The sequence below is a fragment of the Panicum virgatum genome, chromosome 5K (genome assembly GCF_016808335.1).
Source record: "Panicum virgatum strain AP13 chromosome 5K, P.virgatum_v5, whole genome shotgun sequence".
Classification (NCBI taxonomy): domain Eukaryota; kingdom Viridiplantae; phylum Streptophyta; class Magnoliopsida; order Poales; family Poaceae; genus Panicum; species Panicum virgatum.
The window spans coordinates 20,195,932-20,209,173 of NC_053140.1; positions in this window are offsets into that span (position 1 = coordinate 20,195,932).

Below are 13,242 nucleotides of genomic sequence, written 5' to 3' on the forward strand. Positions count from 1 at the left end.
ATGAAACCAAATAAAAATTTGCAAAATCTAGAAAATCCATAAAAATTTGCAAAAACTAGAAACCAAATAAAAACTTTCTTAACTAAAACAAAATAAAAATTTGCAAAACTTGAAAAACCCAAAAATATTTACTTGCTTTCCAATACGTGTAGTAGGCATGTGTAGTTTTTCCCTGTTGAGATGATGAATAGTTACTCTATTAGTTCCTTTCTTATGCCTAGTTACAATCTTGTGCTCTGGCTAAGTTTTGAGTTTGGTGGTTAAATGTTCAAACCTTAAGCTTGAAACTTGTGGGCAACCAAAAGCAAAATCCAAGTCTAGATTGTTGTGGGTTGGGTTATGATATGGCTAAAAAAAGTTGCTATGATCTTCTCCTACGTGATACTTGATATCCGGAGTAATTCTTTTCAAAAATACAAAAATAAAATAAAGTTCCTCGGTGATATGACTTGATACACCATGTCTATCATCTTGTTGTCACGTTGTGCTTCTGTCAACGGTTGGAGAGCTGGGAAGTCAAACTTCTTGATCACGTCGCCAGATCTGGTGGTACTGAATGACTTGACACATTCACGTTCGTATCTTTCCACAGCTTCACGCAACTCCTTTTGCTGATCTTCTTTAAGCTTGTCCCGATCAACAGGGATGTAGTTATCATAATTGACACCAGCTGCATCCGTAGGTTTCGTCATGTTGATGTTTCTCGTCCCACTATGCGTGCCAAAAGATGTGTTGACGCAAAAATCAACACACTGGAATCCGAAGGCAAATGTTCGCCAAGCTTCGAAAAGTGAACCAAGCGTACCCGTCAATTTGACCTGCAATTGACAAGGAACAAATAAATGTTAAATCTAAGAGCGTATCGGCTGGAATTCCGAATATCTCTCGTACGGGCGTATCGGCAAGCTCTGCCGATAAGGAAAAATGACAGAAGAATATTTAATGCGAGCGTGAGATAAATAATTGTATTGGCAGACTCAGCCGATACAGAAAACGACAAGATCGGCTTAAGAGGACCGATTGCACGTGTTTAACACTATAAAAGCTACGGATGTGTAACTTGAATAATGCTAATCGATATTACCTAAAACAGATCTAAACCAGCTTTTACAATATTAAAAGAATATCACAGAGTTTATAGCCGATTTCGCGTGTTCTAGGTAGATAGATCTGATAACAGCCAAAAAGACAGGAAAAACCTATAAATCTAGCCAATATCGATAATTTGTGAATAAATCTAGACGAGAAAACAACGATTCGCTAGAGATCAAAGCCTAAACAAATTCGATAACTTTTGAATAGATCTGAACGAAGCCACAGCGATACGCCCGGAAGCTAAAGCTCAGATATACTTGGTAAAACGAAAACTTACCAGCAAATCAAGTCGCTCGAATGTGAGACGTCCTTGATCATCTTGAAAGAACTCGCCGAAAAGAAAATAGCGAAACCGCTGACAAGAAAGTAAATTGCAAGAAAATTATAAAGGGACTGTTGTATTGGATGTGTATCAACCTTTTCCGGTCCCATACAACTGATATATATAGTCTACGCTAACAAGTCCTAGCCGATCACGGCAAACACATTACTTGACTAAAAAGTAAAGACTTCCTAACATAAACTATCTATAAATTACAACCGAATCATCAGAATTCCAATAAAATCCAGACTTTCTCCCCTTCTGACTTGTCGGCAACATTTCCATCAGCCGATTGCCAAACAATGTGAATCAGCATCTTCTGGAATATTCCTTCGGCTGATCGGCTGTAACTCCATCGGCTGACTCCAGTCCTGTGCATGTTTTGGTTTCTTTTGAATCGGCAACCTTTTTCTTCACACTTCTGATCACCATGACACGTGTAAAAAAACGGTGTCAACACCCACCAATTTTGATCATTCAATTTAGTTGACAATCGAGACATGGAATATGTTTAGTAACTAAAAATTCTTACGCATACAAAATTAAATTATATGAAAACCAAACATCATTAGAGTACATCATTAAAGTGCACATTGAATACATGTTTTTCCCCTATTCCTTCCTAGGAACACTACTAGAGGCGGCACGGTGCAATTGATTGTCCCATTCACGAAGTCCAATGTATTTATCTTCCATTGCCAAATCTTGTGCTTCGTGAAAAAATTTGCCCCTCACGTTGACCACTTCATGCATAATGAAACGGCTCAAATTGTCAACTACATCTAGAAGTTCTTTCTCGTGGAGCTGGTGAGCATGTTTCTCCGGGTGATTATGCAATTATTGAATCCATGTCCAAATTAAGCAAGTGCTAGTTACAGTAAAAAATAGTGTACACATATGCATATATCCTAATAAAGAGTAGCCCCTTATATGTTCGGGATCAGTAGTATATCTCCCTTGCTGCCTTATATGCTCACACATGTAGTACACACAGTACACAAAACCCGCGGGTTGCTTGTGGCACGGGAACCTTGTGCGCATAGTCATTTCCTTTGGTTTGTCGGCGGGATGAGCTCCTCCTTTACGAATGTAGAACTAGTAAGCCCTGTTTTAAAATGAAAGAAATATAAAGTTAATATACACACACACACACACACACACACACACACACACACACACACACACACACACTTCTCTAGAGAAATAAGCATGATATGCATGGGGAAGATAAGAAATTCACTCACAATTGTAGAATATCTATGAATTCTTGATATCTCTTGGTTGACCAATCCAAGGAGTCCAATACAAGAATTTTTCTAAGCTTTGGCTGTAGATGGAAAGCAATCCAGTGATTTCTGCAAAAAAAAAATATTATGTACGATTTGTAGGCATAGATCGAAGCAATGGTTTAGTATATGAAATGGTTGATATTAGACTTACTGGATGTGGTATGGTGCAAATATGACATCCATGTCTTCCCATCATGTCATCATAAGAGATATGTAGGTCGCAACCCTCCTGAAGGTCTCTTCGTGAAATTTTTTCATTCCTTTTATTTTTCCTTCTTTGTTTCAAATGGCTTTAGGTATTCATCGTCGCCCTTCATCCATTTTGGCGAGGCGTGCCTGGCCTCGCAAATCATTGCGGGTCAAGGTACCAGACCTTTCTCTTTAAAATAATAGCATCCATTGTTTGCACCCTGTAGAATATAGTGTATGATAATTAAATATTTATGCATATAATACAGTACTTCAGGCCGTAATATAAAGCAAATTAGTATCATGAGGTACTTACATGTACCAGAGTCAAACCATTTCAATACCAAGTTCTTGGAGGCGGAGCATGTGCTAGATGTCTGCAAAATCGATCGTGATATCAAAGATTTGTTGCCCCTTAATTCTAAATACATCTGGATGGTACGGAGCATATATGGTTTTGAGCCCATGTCTACATGCCCTCTTGTACCAATTATGAAACCTCTGCATAAAAGGAGGACAATCCCTTAGTGCCCAGTCTGGCAGCAAGTCTTTTCCGTACAACTTTATAGGAGCATCGTCCAAGTTTTGAATGCCATCAACCCCAATCAACTTTTTGTGCTCCGTGTCAGTGTGGGGCGTAGAAAAGTCCGACCGTCTGCTGGCACTAGAATTTGCTGGATTATCCTGGGACTTAGCCTTCTTAGCTTTTTCATCAGACTTCTTGTTTGTGGCGTGCTATCTATTCACAATTTCTAACCCTTCCTTGTCGTTTTGGTAAGGCCGCAGCACTCGAGGCAGCACTGATCGGGCCATCAAAGCCGGGACTGGTGGAGTATGCTCTCGTGATCGGGTCGGTGGCGGAGCCAGTGGTGCTATCGGAGCATGTGGTGATGGCTCTCGTGGTGATGGTGATACAGGGGGCCTGTGGGGATGGCTCTCGTGGTGGTGGTGGTGATGGCTCTCGTGATACAGGAGCCGCTGGTGATGGTAGAGCCTGAGGTGATGGCTCTCATGATACTGGAGCCACTGGTGATGGCAGAGCCTGAGGTAATGGCTCTCGTGATACTAGAGCTGATGGTGATGCATCTCATGGTTGTGGTGATGGCAGTGCCGGTAGTGAATGCTCTGGTGCTGCCCCCTGCTCTTGTGCTTGTGGTGCTAGCGAGATATGGTCCGGAGCAGCCAAAGGTACCTGACCAACTAGTAAGATGTCTTGTTTATGCTATAGAATGGTGCTGCCGACACATTCTCCAAGACAACTCTTTCCATCTGCAGTGGGATGTCTATCTCGTTATCCACATAGCTTGATTTCAAGATTTGCTCCAATTGTACGCATGCATATAGGGCCGGGATTGGTTTTTCCTCAAATAAACCCCTAGCCGGATGCACCTGGGCCTTGGCAACTTCCTTTGTCTTTCCAGCTTTGCCGACCGGATAGAGCAACAAGCTGTGGTCGAGGCAGCACTCCTCTGTGCACATGCCGGACTCGCTTGACCAAGTACCGGAGGGGGCATGACCACCATCTGTTGCTGCCCCGCCTCTTGCGACGGGTTGAACATAAGTAGCCCCGACTGCTGCAGCTCGGCAAGTGTTGCCATAAATAAATCCTTGAACTTTGCTTGCATTGCATTCTCTGCTGCTGCCACGATTTCTTCTTTATAGTGGTCATTTCTCCTATACCTAGCTTGGTCCTTCTCGAGCCCATCCTTGATGCTCAACTTAGAGGACAAGCCTCTGACATTGCCTCCATGCTCTTTGGACCTAATGGCTGTACTGAGCACATCTTTCTCCCTATGGGGTTTGAACTGACCTTTTTTCTGAAGCTCGGCAAGTTGTAATATTTTTTCTGCCACCGCTTCGGTCTCAGGTCGATCAAATTTTGGTTTCCCTTCAACTATCTTTGGCTTCCTTGCTTCAAGCCACCGCCAACCACGTTCATCCAAACCTTTATAAGGGTCGGGCTGCCCAGCAGCTATTGCCGCCTCTCTTTCACGCCGCCACTGGTCGACCTTCCTTTGGTACCCACCTGGCCCAAGGTGAACTCTATGTATGTTACTCTTTGCTAGTTCAGTTTATTTCTGGCTTAGGGCTAGAGCTTCTTCAGTGGTCTTCTGTCGAACAAACTCTTCGCATTGTGCTGGTGTGATGTCCCCGTAATCTGCAAATGGCGTTCGACCCTTCTTGACATGACGGGTATTCAGTTCGCTCTTCCACCGGCGAAAAGTTTCACCCAGCATCTTCAGAGCATAACACTCTACTTGATCTTTAGTTCCTCTGGGCAGAATGAAAGTGTTGCTCAACAATTGCCACATCGCTACTTTCTTCCCCGCTGGAACCAGTGGCCAACTGGGGATCGTTGGATCCAAAACCATCTTTGTTCTGATTATAGCACCGATAGCATTCCAAAACTTTGCTACAATCTGTAGAGGATCTATGGGCTCTCCTGCCGTGCTAATTGCATTAACAGTCCATTGCCCTTCGGGGTATTGGTTTCTTCCTCATTGACCCCGTTTCCTTTTGTTTTGGCTGTCAGAGGTTGTACTTGCAGGATCGGGACCCGAGCTTTCATTGTCTTCCTCTGTGGGGCTAGGGGGTCAGTGTCGGCGCTTACTCCTTCCTGTCGACGCCTACATGGATCATGCGATTCGGCAAGTCGTTACGCGTAGTCTATGAAAACGTATGGTATGCTTCATTGTAATTAATCGTGTATTCATTACCTACAGGCGTTCCGGTTCATAATCCGGATCAAGCGCCTCTCTTGAACGGCTTTCTCTTTGCGGAACAGGGTGTGGATCAAGCGGATCATGCCACCTGCCGTCTATCCAAGCCCCATGTCCAACCCTAGGGCCATCTCATCCCCAGATTCAGCATCGACATTAGACTCGTCCTCCGCAGATTGGACATCGACGTCGGCCTGGTTCTCCCACTCCATCTGGGATGCAAGTTGTTCAAGCTCGTCTTGTGGTGCGGCATCATCCCTTCGTGGGGAAGATGACGACGGAGGGTCCATCTACGAATTTTACACTACATAGCCATCGAAGATATATTTGAATGAATATTTCAATTCACAACGAAATGAGAGAGAGAAATTTCTTACAAATAAAAAAGAATCTGCAATGTCGACTTATACAAATTTCACATTTAAATTACAATTATTTTGAATAGAAATGCTATAAATACACACTTTACAAAGTGGATATGATTCATTAATAATACAAAATAAATATGAAATATACATTCAATTTACATTCAATATATACTTCACTGACTAGTACATTCACATACAAACATATGACTATATACATTTACATACAAAATACATATGAAATATATACATTCAATACAAAATCTTTGACTAATAAATTCACATACAAACATATGACTATAATGAAAATTGAAAATGCAACAAAAATTCACTAATTCATGTACTCACATTCACATTCTATTTTCAAATTCACTAAATCACTAACTCACATTCACATTCTATTTTCAAATTCACTAAATTCACTAACTCACATTTTAAAATTTGCAAACTCATATTTTCAAAGTGAAAATGCAACAAAAATTTAACAAATCACTCGCAATCTACTAACTCACTAACTATTCACAAATGGAAACAAAGTGTATGTGTGTTTGCATTGGAATGGAAACAAAGAAAAAAAAATCAAGAACACACCTCTGCCCGGTCGATCGAAGGGGGGGGGAGGAAGCGGTGGTGGCATGGGTCGGCCGGTGTGGGGAGGAGCGGCGCGGGGAGGTGGTCGCGCGCGGAAAGGAGGGCCGGAGCGGGGAGGAGCCACGCGTGGGGGAGGGGAGCACCGCGGGAGAGGAGGGCTGGTGTGGCGGAACCACCCAAAACTACTGGGCCCGGGTGCACTGATCTTTGTTGCTAAGCAACTCTGACCCAAATTGGCACTCTCTGGTAGTTCCTCGAGTGAAGCCTCGATAAAAGCCACGCTATTCCAGGATCAGCAGACAACACTCACGCGAAGGTGAGCCCAGAGATTACAACACAGAGCATTTCATACATCTCAGAGTGATTGCAGTGGAAGATGAATTTATTACAAACCGGGTTCAGAATAGTAAAGTACTACAGAAGTCTGAACTACACAAATTATTCAAGTGTCATAGTCTCAGCGGAAGCAATAAAACATCTAACGAAAGGAAGTGATGTATCGATAAAGCCCATACGAAACACGTCACTCAGCGGGAGGGTGGTCAGTACCAGCTGAAGGGCCATCCCACTCAATAGACCAGCCCGGAGGCAAGGGACACGGCCAAGTAAGACTTGCAATCAGATCTTCAAAGTTAGTACCTGAAAAACAGTGCCACAAGCAAGGCTGAGTATACTAATACTCAGCAAGACTTACCCGTCACCGGATATAACATAGTCCGATAACTAGACATGCAAGGATTTTTGGTTGGTGGGGTTTGTTTTGCCAAAAATGCCACTAAGAGTTGGTCCTTATTTTCAGATTTTATCTAGCCATCTTATAGTTAGATTAACCGTTTTAAGTTTGCATCTAACTCTACACAAACATGGTAGAACAACTATTTAATCAACCAGCAATATTATCATCATCATGTTCCACTTGTTACTCTGTGTGACCGAAAACATTAAGCAATCTCATGCCGTGAGAGGCGGACGATTCTGAATCGAATTTCAACCTGGCCAGGGGAACCTAACACACACGCATGGGGATCGACACCGCTTTCGGCCACGCAACTTTTCCCCTTTCTTTCCAGTCCGTGGATCCGGGGCACCCTCCCCGACTACAGAGTCCGACCAGTCTGTGCCCGTACGTCCGGATAAAAATAAACCTACTTCTACGAAGAGGGTGCAAAGGTCGTTCCACTCGCCGGTCCAATCAGGTACTTAAGCTTACCGATTACCATATTTCTCGGCATGTGGCTAGTACTTTCAAACGCTTAACGAAATGAGCCACACACCGCGACCTTAATCATTTTTGACTACACCAGCGGGGTATCACAACTACACAACCCCGCCTGTTGTCCTTATATTTCAGCAGGAATTAAAGTCAGTAAAATTCCTATTTGCTCGCGAGAGGCAGGAAACCCCTCGACTTCTACCGTACCTAATTAGCATGGCAACTAGTCGATAAAAAGATCCGGGTATCAAACATAGGGACCTAGGGATCATGCATCTAAGGTTTTCGATCAATGCCTAGAAAACTTAAAAGCAGAAATAAGCTTATTACAACACATTTTAAATAGCTAGATGAATAATAACTCAGAAAATAGTGGGATTATGCATCGGGGCTTGCTTTCTTGGGCACTGTCAGGTAGAAAAACCTCTGGGACTTGGCCCAGGTCTTGAGCTACGCTAGCACAGTTCAAATTAACTTCCTGGTCAACACAAGAATCCGCGGGCACCAGCTCGTATTCTCCGTCAGCAAGATTAACCGCTTCTATATGCAATGCAAGATTATGAGTTACTCATGGATAACAATTTCTTTCCTTCACGATAAAGTTGTAGTTCAACAAAAGTTAATTCAGTGATGATCTCCACATTTCATTTCATGGGCAGTCATTTATAGAGTAGTAAACACAACTATGCTTCTTCATGAATGAGTGTGGGGTTTGGTTTTCATTTTATCATTAAAACATAGCATGCTTTCACTATTTCATAACAACAAATCTACTTAGGAGCTACTGAAGAAAAATTAAAGTAGCACAGGTCCCAAACTTTAGCATCTATGGTATAAATTTCAGCATCTAACCATAAAGCAATTTACCATAACTATTCATGTAAGTAGATTACTCTAGTTGCTTCACCTTTTTGCACAGAATGTTTGACATGGATTCTGGTGCTACAAATTTTACGGGAGCATCCTCAAGGCATCTACTCAGTACTGTAATCTTTCCAGATTTTATTCGCTTATATAGCAGAGGTGAAAAAATGAACAAATTTAGCAAGCCATTAACTAAGATTAATTCTACAGAGAGTTATACTAGTGATATGGTCCTCAAATTTTTACCAGAGCCTAGTCATAAGCTAAGCATATTCCACAAAACTTATCAAGCTTTATATCATTAAGATAAATTAGTTATGCAGTTAACATATCATGAGTTAGCATAAATATTTTTCAAAGTTCATTTGATCAGTACTGTATGTGAACATTTTATTATGGTGAGCATAAGCTTTAACTAAGAACATGTCCAAAAATCTTGATCAGATACGACCTAGTTTACTCAGAACAAAAATGGAAAATCTAACCTTGAGACGCTAAGCATGATTTTTAACTAAAGCAAAACTCAGTAAATGTAGCTCAAAATTTTCAGTCAGTATCACAAAACTAAAGTGAGACTTCAGAAATAAATATAGATTTTTCTGAGCACGAAAACTATATATGATGAATTAAGTTGATTAAACAAGCATTACACATGGTATATAGCAAATGAACTCTAATAAATCTGAAATTTATGGATTAACAAGGTTTCAGTTACACATGCATGCTGTAGAAATTCTAGAGCAAGTTTAGGTATATGTTTTCCAGAATTAAATCCTGAAAGTCAACAACAAATTAGAGAATCTTGATTGTTCCAACATGATAACTATTTTGTTTGGGTGCCATATTTTTACTGTGAGCTTAATATTCTATCAGTGATAACATATTCAAAAATCAAGGTCGTTTGTTGAGTGGAACTTCCTGAACATCCATGGGTTGATTTTCTTATTCTTTTTCCTAGATTAAATTTGGTAGAGTTTCAGCAGACTCCACTGTTACAAAACTTGTAGATCTTGTTACAAGGATTCTAGATCAGTTGAGTTTGCATTTTTATGATTTTTGTGTGATTTGTTTAGCATTTTAGAAATTCACTGACAAACACTGGAAATCTTGCAAACACACCCTTGAGCGAAAAAAATAAATTACAACCGGGTCCTTCGCCGCCCTTCTCCGCCGTTGCATCTTGCCGGTGGTGTTCTGCTAGGCAGGGCTTACCGGGGCTACAACGGGGAGGCGCGTGAGAGAGAGGAGGTCGAGGAACACCTACGCAGGTCGGCGTTCGAGTGCACGGTGACCAGAAACAAGCTCGTCGGCGTCAATGGCGGAGGTGAAGTTCGGGTCGGCGGCGTTGTAGGCGAAGGAGGGCTCGGGGTAGAGGAACGTCGTGCGCATGAGCACCGCGAGAGCATGAGGAAGCTCCTGGGGTAGCTCTCATGCACGGTCTCCCTCTGGTTTGGCCGGTCCGCGGTGAGCCCGAGCTCGCCGGCGGTGGCGCGGAAGGGGAACGGCAATGGGGATGGGTTTAGGTTCGATTCCGCACACGTGGAGCTCAACTGGGGTGTGGCGAAGCTGCTGGGGTGGTTGGTTGAAGCAATGCGGGGCTGTGGTGGCTGGTCCGCTCGAGCTAGATCTCGCCGGCCATGGCGGGCGGTGGAGGAAGGGGAAGGAGAAAGGGGGTCGCGCGACTGCGGGCCTTGGGTCCTCTTTATAGGCCGGAGAGCACCTGGGCGAGGCAATTGGCGTCTGGGGGAGGTCGATTTGGTCCGGGGCAACTCGACGGCGAGCGGGCGGAGCGAGCAGGCGGCGAGCTGCATGGCGGGGCGGCGTGGCGGCTCGGGAGGGCCTCAGGGGCGCGTGTCCTCTTGGGGAGGTGCCAAGGGGCAGGCCAGGTGGCGCTGGAGAGTTCTCCTGGGTCCACTTGGCCGCGGATGTGCTGTGGACGAGGTCCACCGGCGGCGTACGGCGGGCGGCGGGCGAAACAGAGCAGCCGAGAGGAGAGAGATGGAGGTGAGGGCCTATCTGCGATTTCTAAAAATTCAGGGACCTCTCGGTAAACTAAAAATATCTCCTACTTAGAGGGCTCAAACGAATAAGTGTTGAATACCAAACTTGCATAACTTTTCAAGATCTACAACTTTTGTGTTATACAAATTTTCATTTGAAACTCACATTTTGAATTATTTGTAAATTTTTAAACTTGCACAAAAGGGCTTTGGTTTATTCAGTTTTTGGGTGGTTTTTGGCTGAAGTTCAATTGAGCACATGTCAATTGAAGTACCTCTCATGAGCCAACTAAATTTTTGTGCACATTTTTGAATTGAAATTTGAGTAGCTTTTCACTCCTTTTTCTTTCTCCTTTAATTTCTTTTATATACTTTGACTTTTATTTGACCTCTCCTCTTTGACTTAATTTCCCACATTTTTCTTTTAAGTTTAAATGGGGTACAGTGATGTGTATTTAAGTGTACTGACACCTGAGGTGTCACAACCTACCCCCTTAAAAATAATCTCGCTCCGAGATTGGATGATTGAATTTAGGTAGGGAAAAATGAGATACCTGAGGTGGAGCTATGAAAACACGGATAATGTCGATTGAGATATTCTTCCGTCTCCCAAGTGGCTTCTTCTTCAGTGTGATGCGACCACTGAATTTTAAATATTTTCACCACTTTTCGACGGGTGCCTCTCTCTTTTTGATCCAGAATTTTGAGTGGATATTAAGTATAAGAGAGGTCGGGCTCCACTAGTAATTCTTGTTGATCGATGATTTCAGTAGGAACTCGAACACATTTCTTGAGTTGGGATATGTGGAAAACATTATGGATGGCTGCGAGTCGTGAAGGAAGTCACAGACGATAAGCCACGGGTCCACATTCTTCAATTATTTCATATGGCCCGACATAGCGAGGTGCTAGCTTACCCTTGACTCTGAAACGTTGAACGCCTCTAGTTGGTGATACTCGTAAATAAACATGGTCACCAACCATGAACTTCAAAGGATCCCTTCTTTTATCAAAATAACTCTTTTGTCGAGACTGGGCTGCTCGGAGATTTGCTTGTACTATTTTTACTTTTTCTTCAGCCTCAACCACTAATTCGGGTCCGAATATTTTGCGTTCTCCAGTCTGAGACCAACTCAAAGGAGTTCGACCATACAAGGCCTCGAATGGTGCCATCTTCAGACTGGCCTGATAGCTGTTGTTATAAGAAAACTCAGCCAAGGATAAACAATTGTCCCAGTTCTTGTCGTAATGGATGACACATGCTCGAAGCATGTCCTCGAGAATTTGATTCACCCTTTCGGTCTGTCCGTCAGTCTGTGGATGGTAAGCTGAGCTTCGAATTAATTTAGTTCCGAGAGCCTCTTGGAGCTGCTCCCAAAACCTTGCCACAAACTGAGGACCACAATCCGAGATAATAGTTTTGGGTACACCGTGTAGACAGACTATTCAATCGATATAGATTTCGGCATATTTCTTGGCTCGATATTCAGTATGCACTGGAATAAAATGAGCGGTCTTTGTGAGCCTGTCGACAATGACCCAAATGGAATCATGATGCTGAGTGGTATTCAGTAAGCCCACGATGAAATCCATACTGATATCTTCCCATTTCCAAGATGGAATTGGCAGAGGTTGGAGAGTTCCAGCAACTTTCAAGTGACTAGCTTTCACTCTCTGACATGTGTCACACTCTGCGACATATTTGGCAATCTCTCTCTTCATGCGAGTCCACCAGAAATTTTGTCTGAGATCTTGGTACATCTTGGTGCTACCCGGATGAATGGAAAATTTAGAGAGATGTGCTTCGTCTAGGATTTGTTTCCACAGCTCATGATTTTTGGGAACGACTAGGCGATCCTCGAACCACAAGATTCCTTTATGGTCCACACGGGAACACTTGTATTTATTTTCGCCTTCTACTACTTTCTGTTTGATGATACCGACACTTTTGTCATGTAATTGGGCCATGATAGTTTTGTCATAAAGTGTCGGCTCCACCGAAATATGATTTAGAGAACCCAAAGGAATGATCTCCAATTTCAGCTTTTGCATTTCAGCACACAATGTGTCATTATATGACTCCACTGAAAGGCAATTGTAAGGAACCTTACGACTGAGCGCATCAGCTACGACATTAGCTTTGCCCGGATGATAATGAACTTCCAGGTCATAATCTTTGCTTAATTCCAGCCATCTTCGTTGCCTCGTATTCAGCTCACTCTGGGTGATAATGTATTTGAGACTCTTATGGTCGGTATAGATGTTGCAATGAGTGCCCATAAGATAATGTCTCCAAATCTTGAGAGCATGAATCACTGCGGCTAGCTCAAGATCATGAGTGGGATAATTTAGCTCGTGTGGCTGAAGAGCTCGGGAAGCATATGCTATGACCCGATTGTCTTGCATTAGAACACAACCAAGACCAGTCCCTGAAGCATCACAATAAACATCGTAGGGTTTATTGTTGTCAGGTTGAGCCAAGACTGGTGCTGTGGTTAGATGTGCTCTCAATGTATGGAATGCTTCATCGCACTTCGCATCCCATTTAAACTTGACATCCTTCTTTAGTAGTTCTGTCATGGGTTTTGCAATTC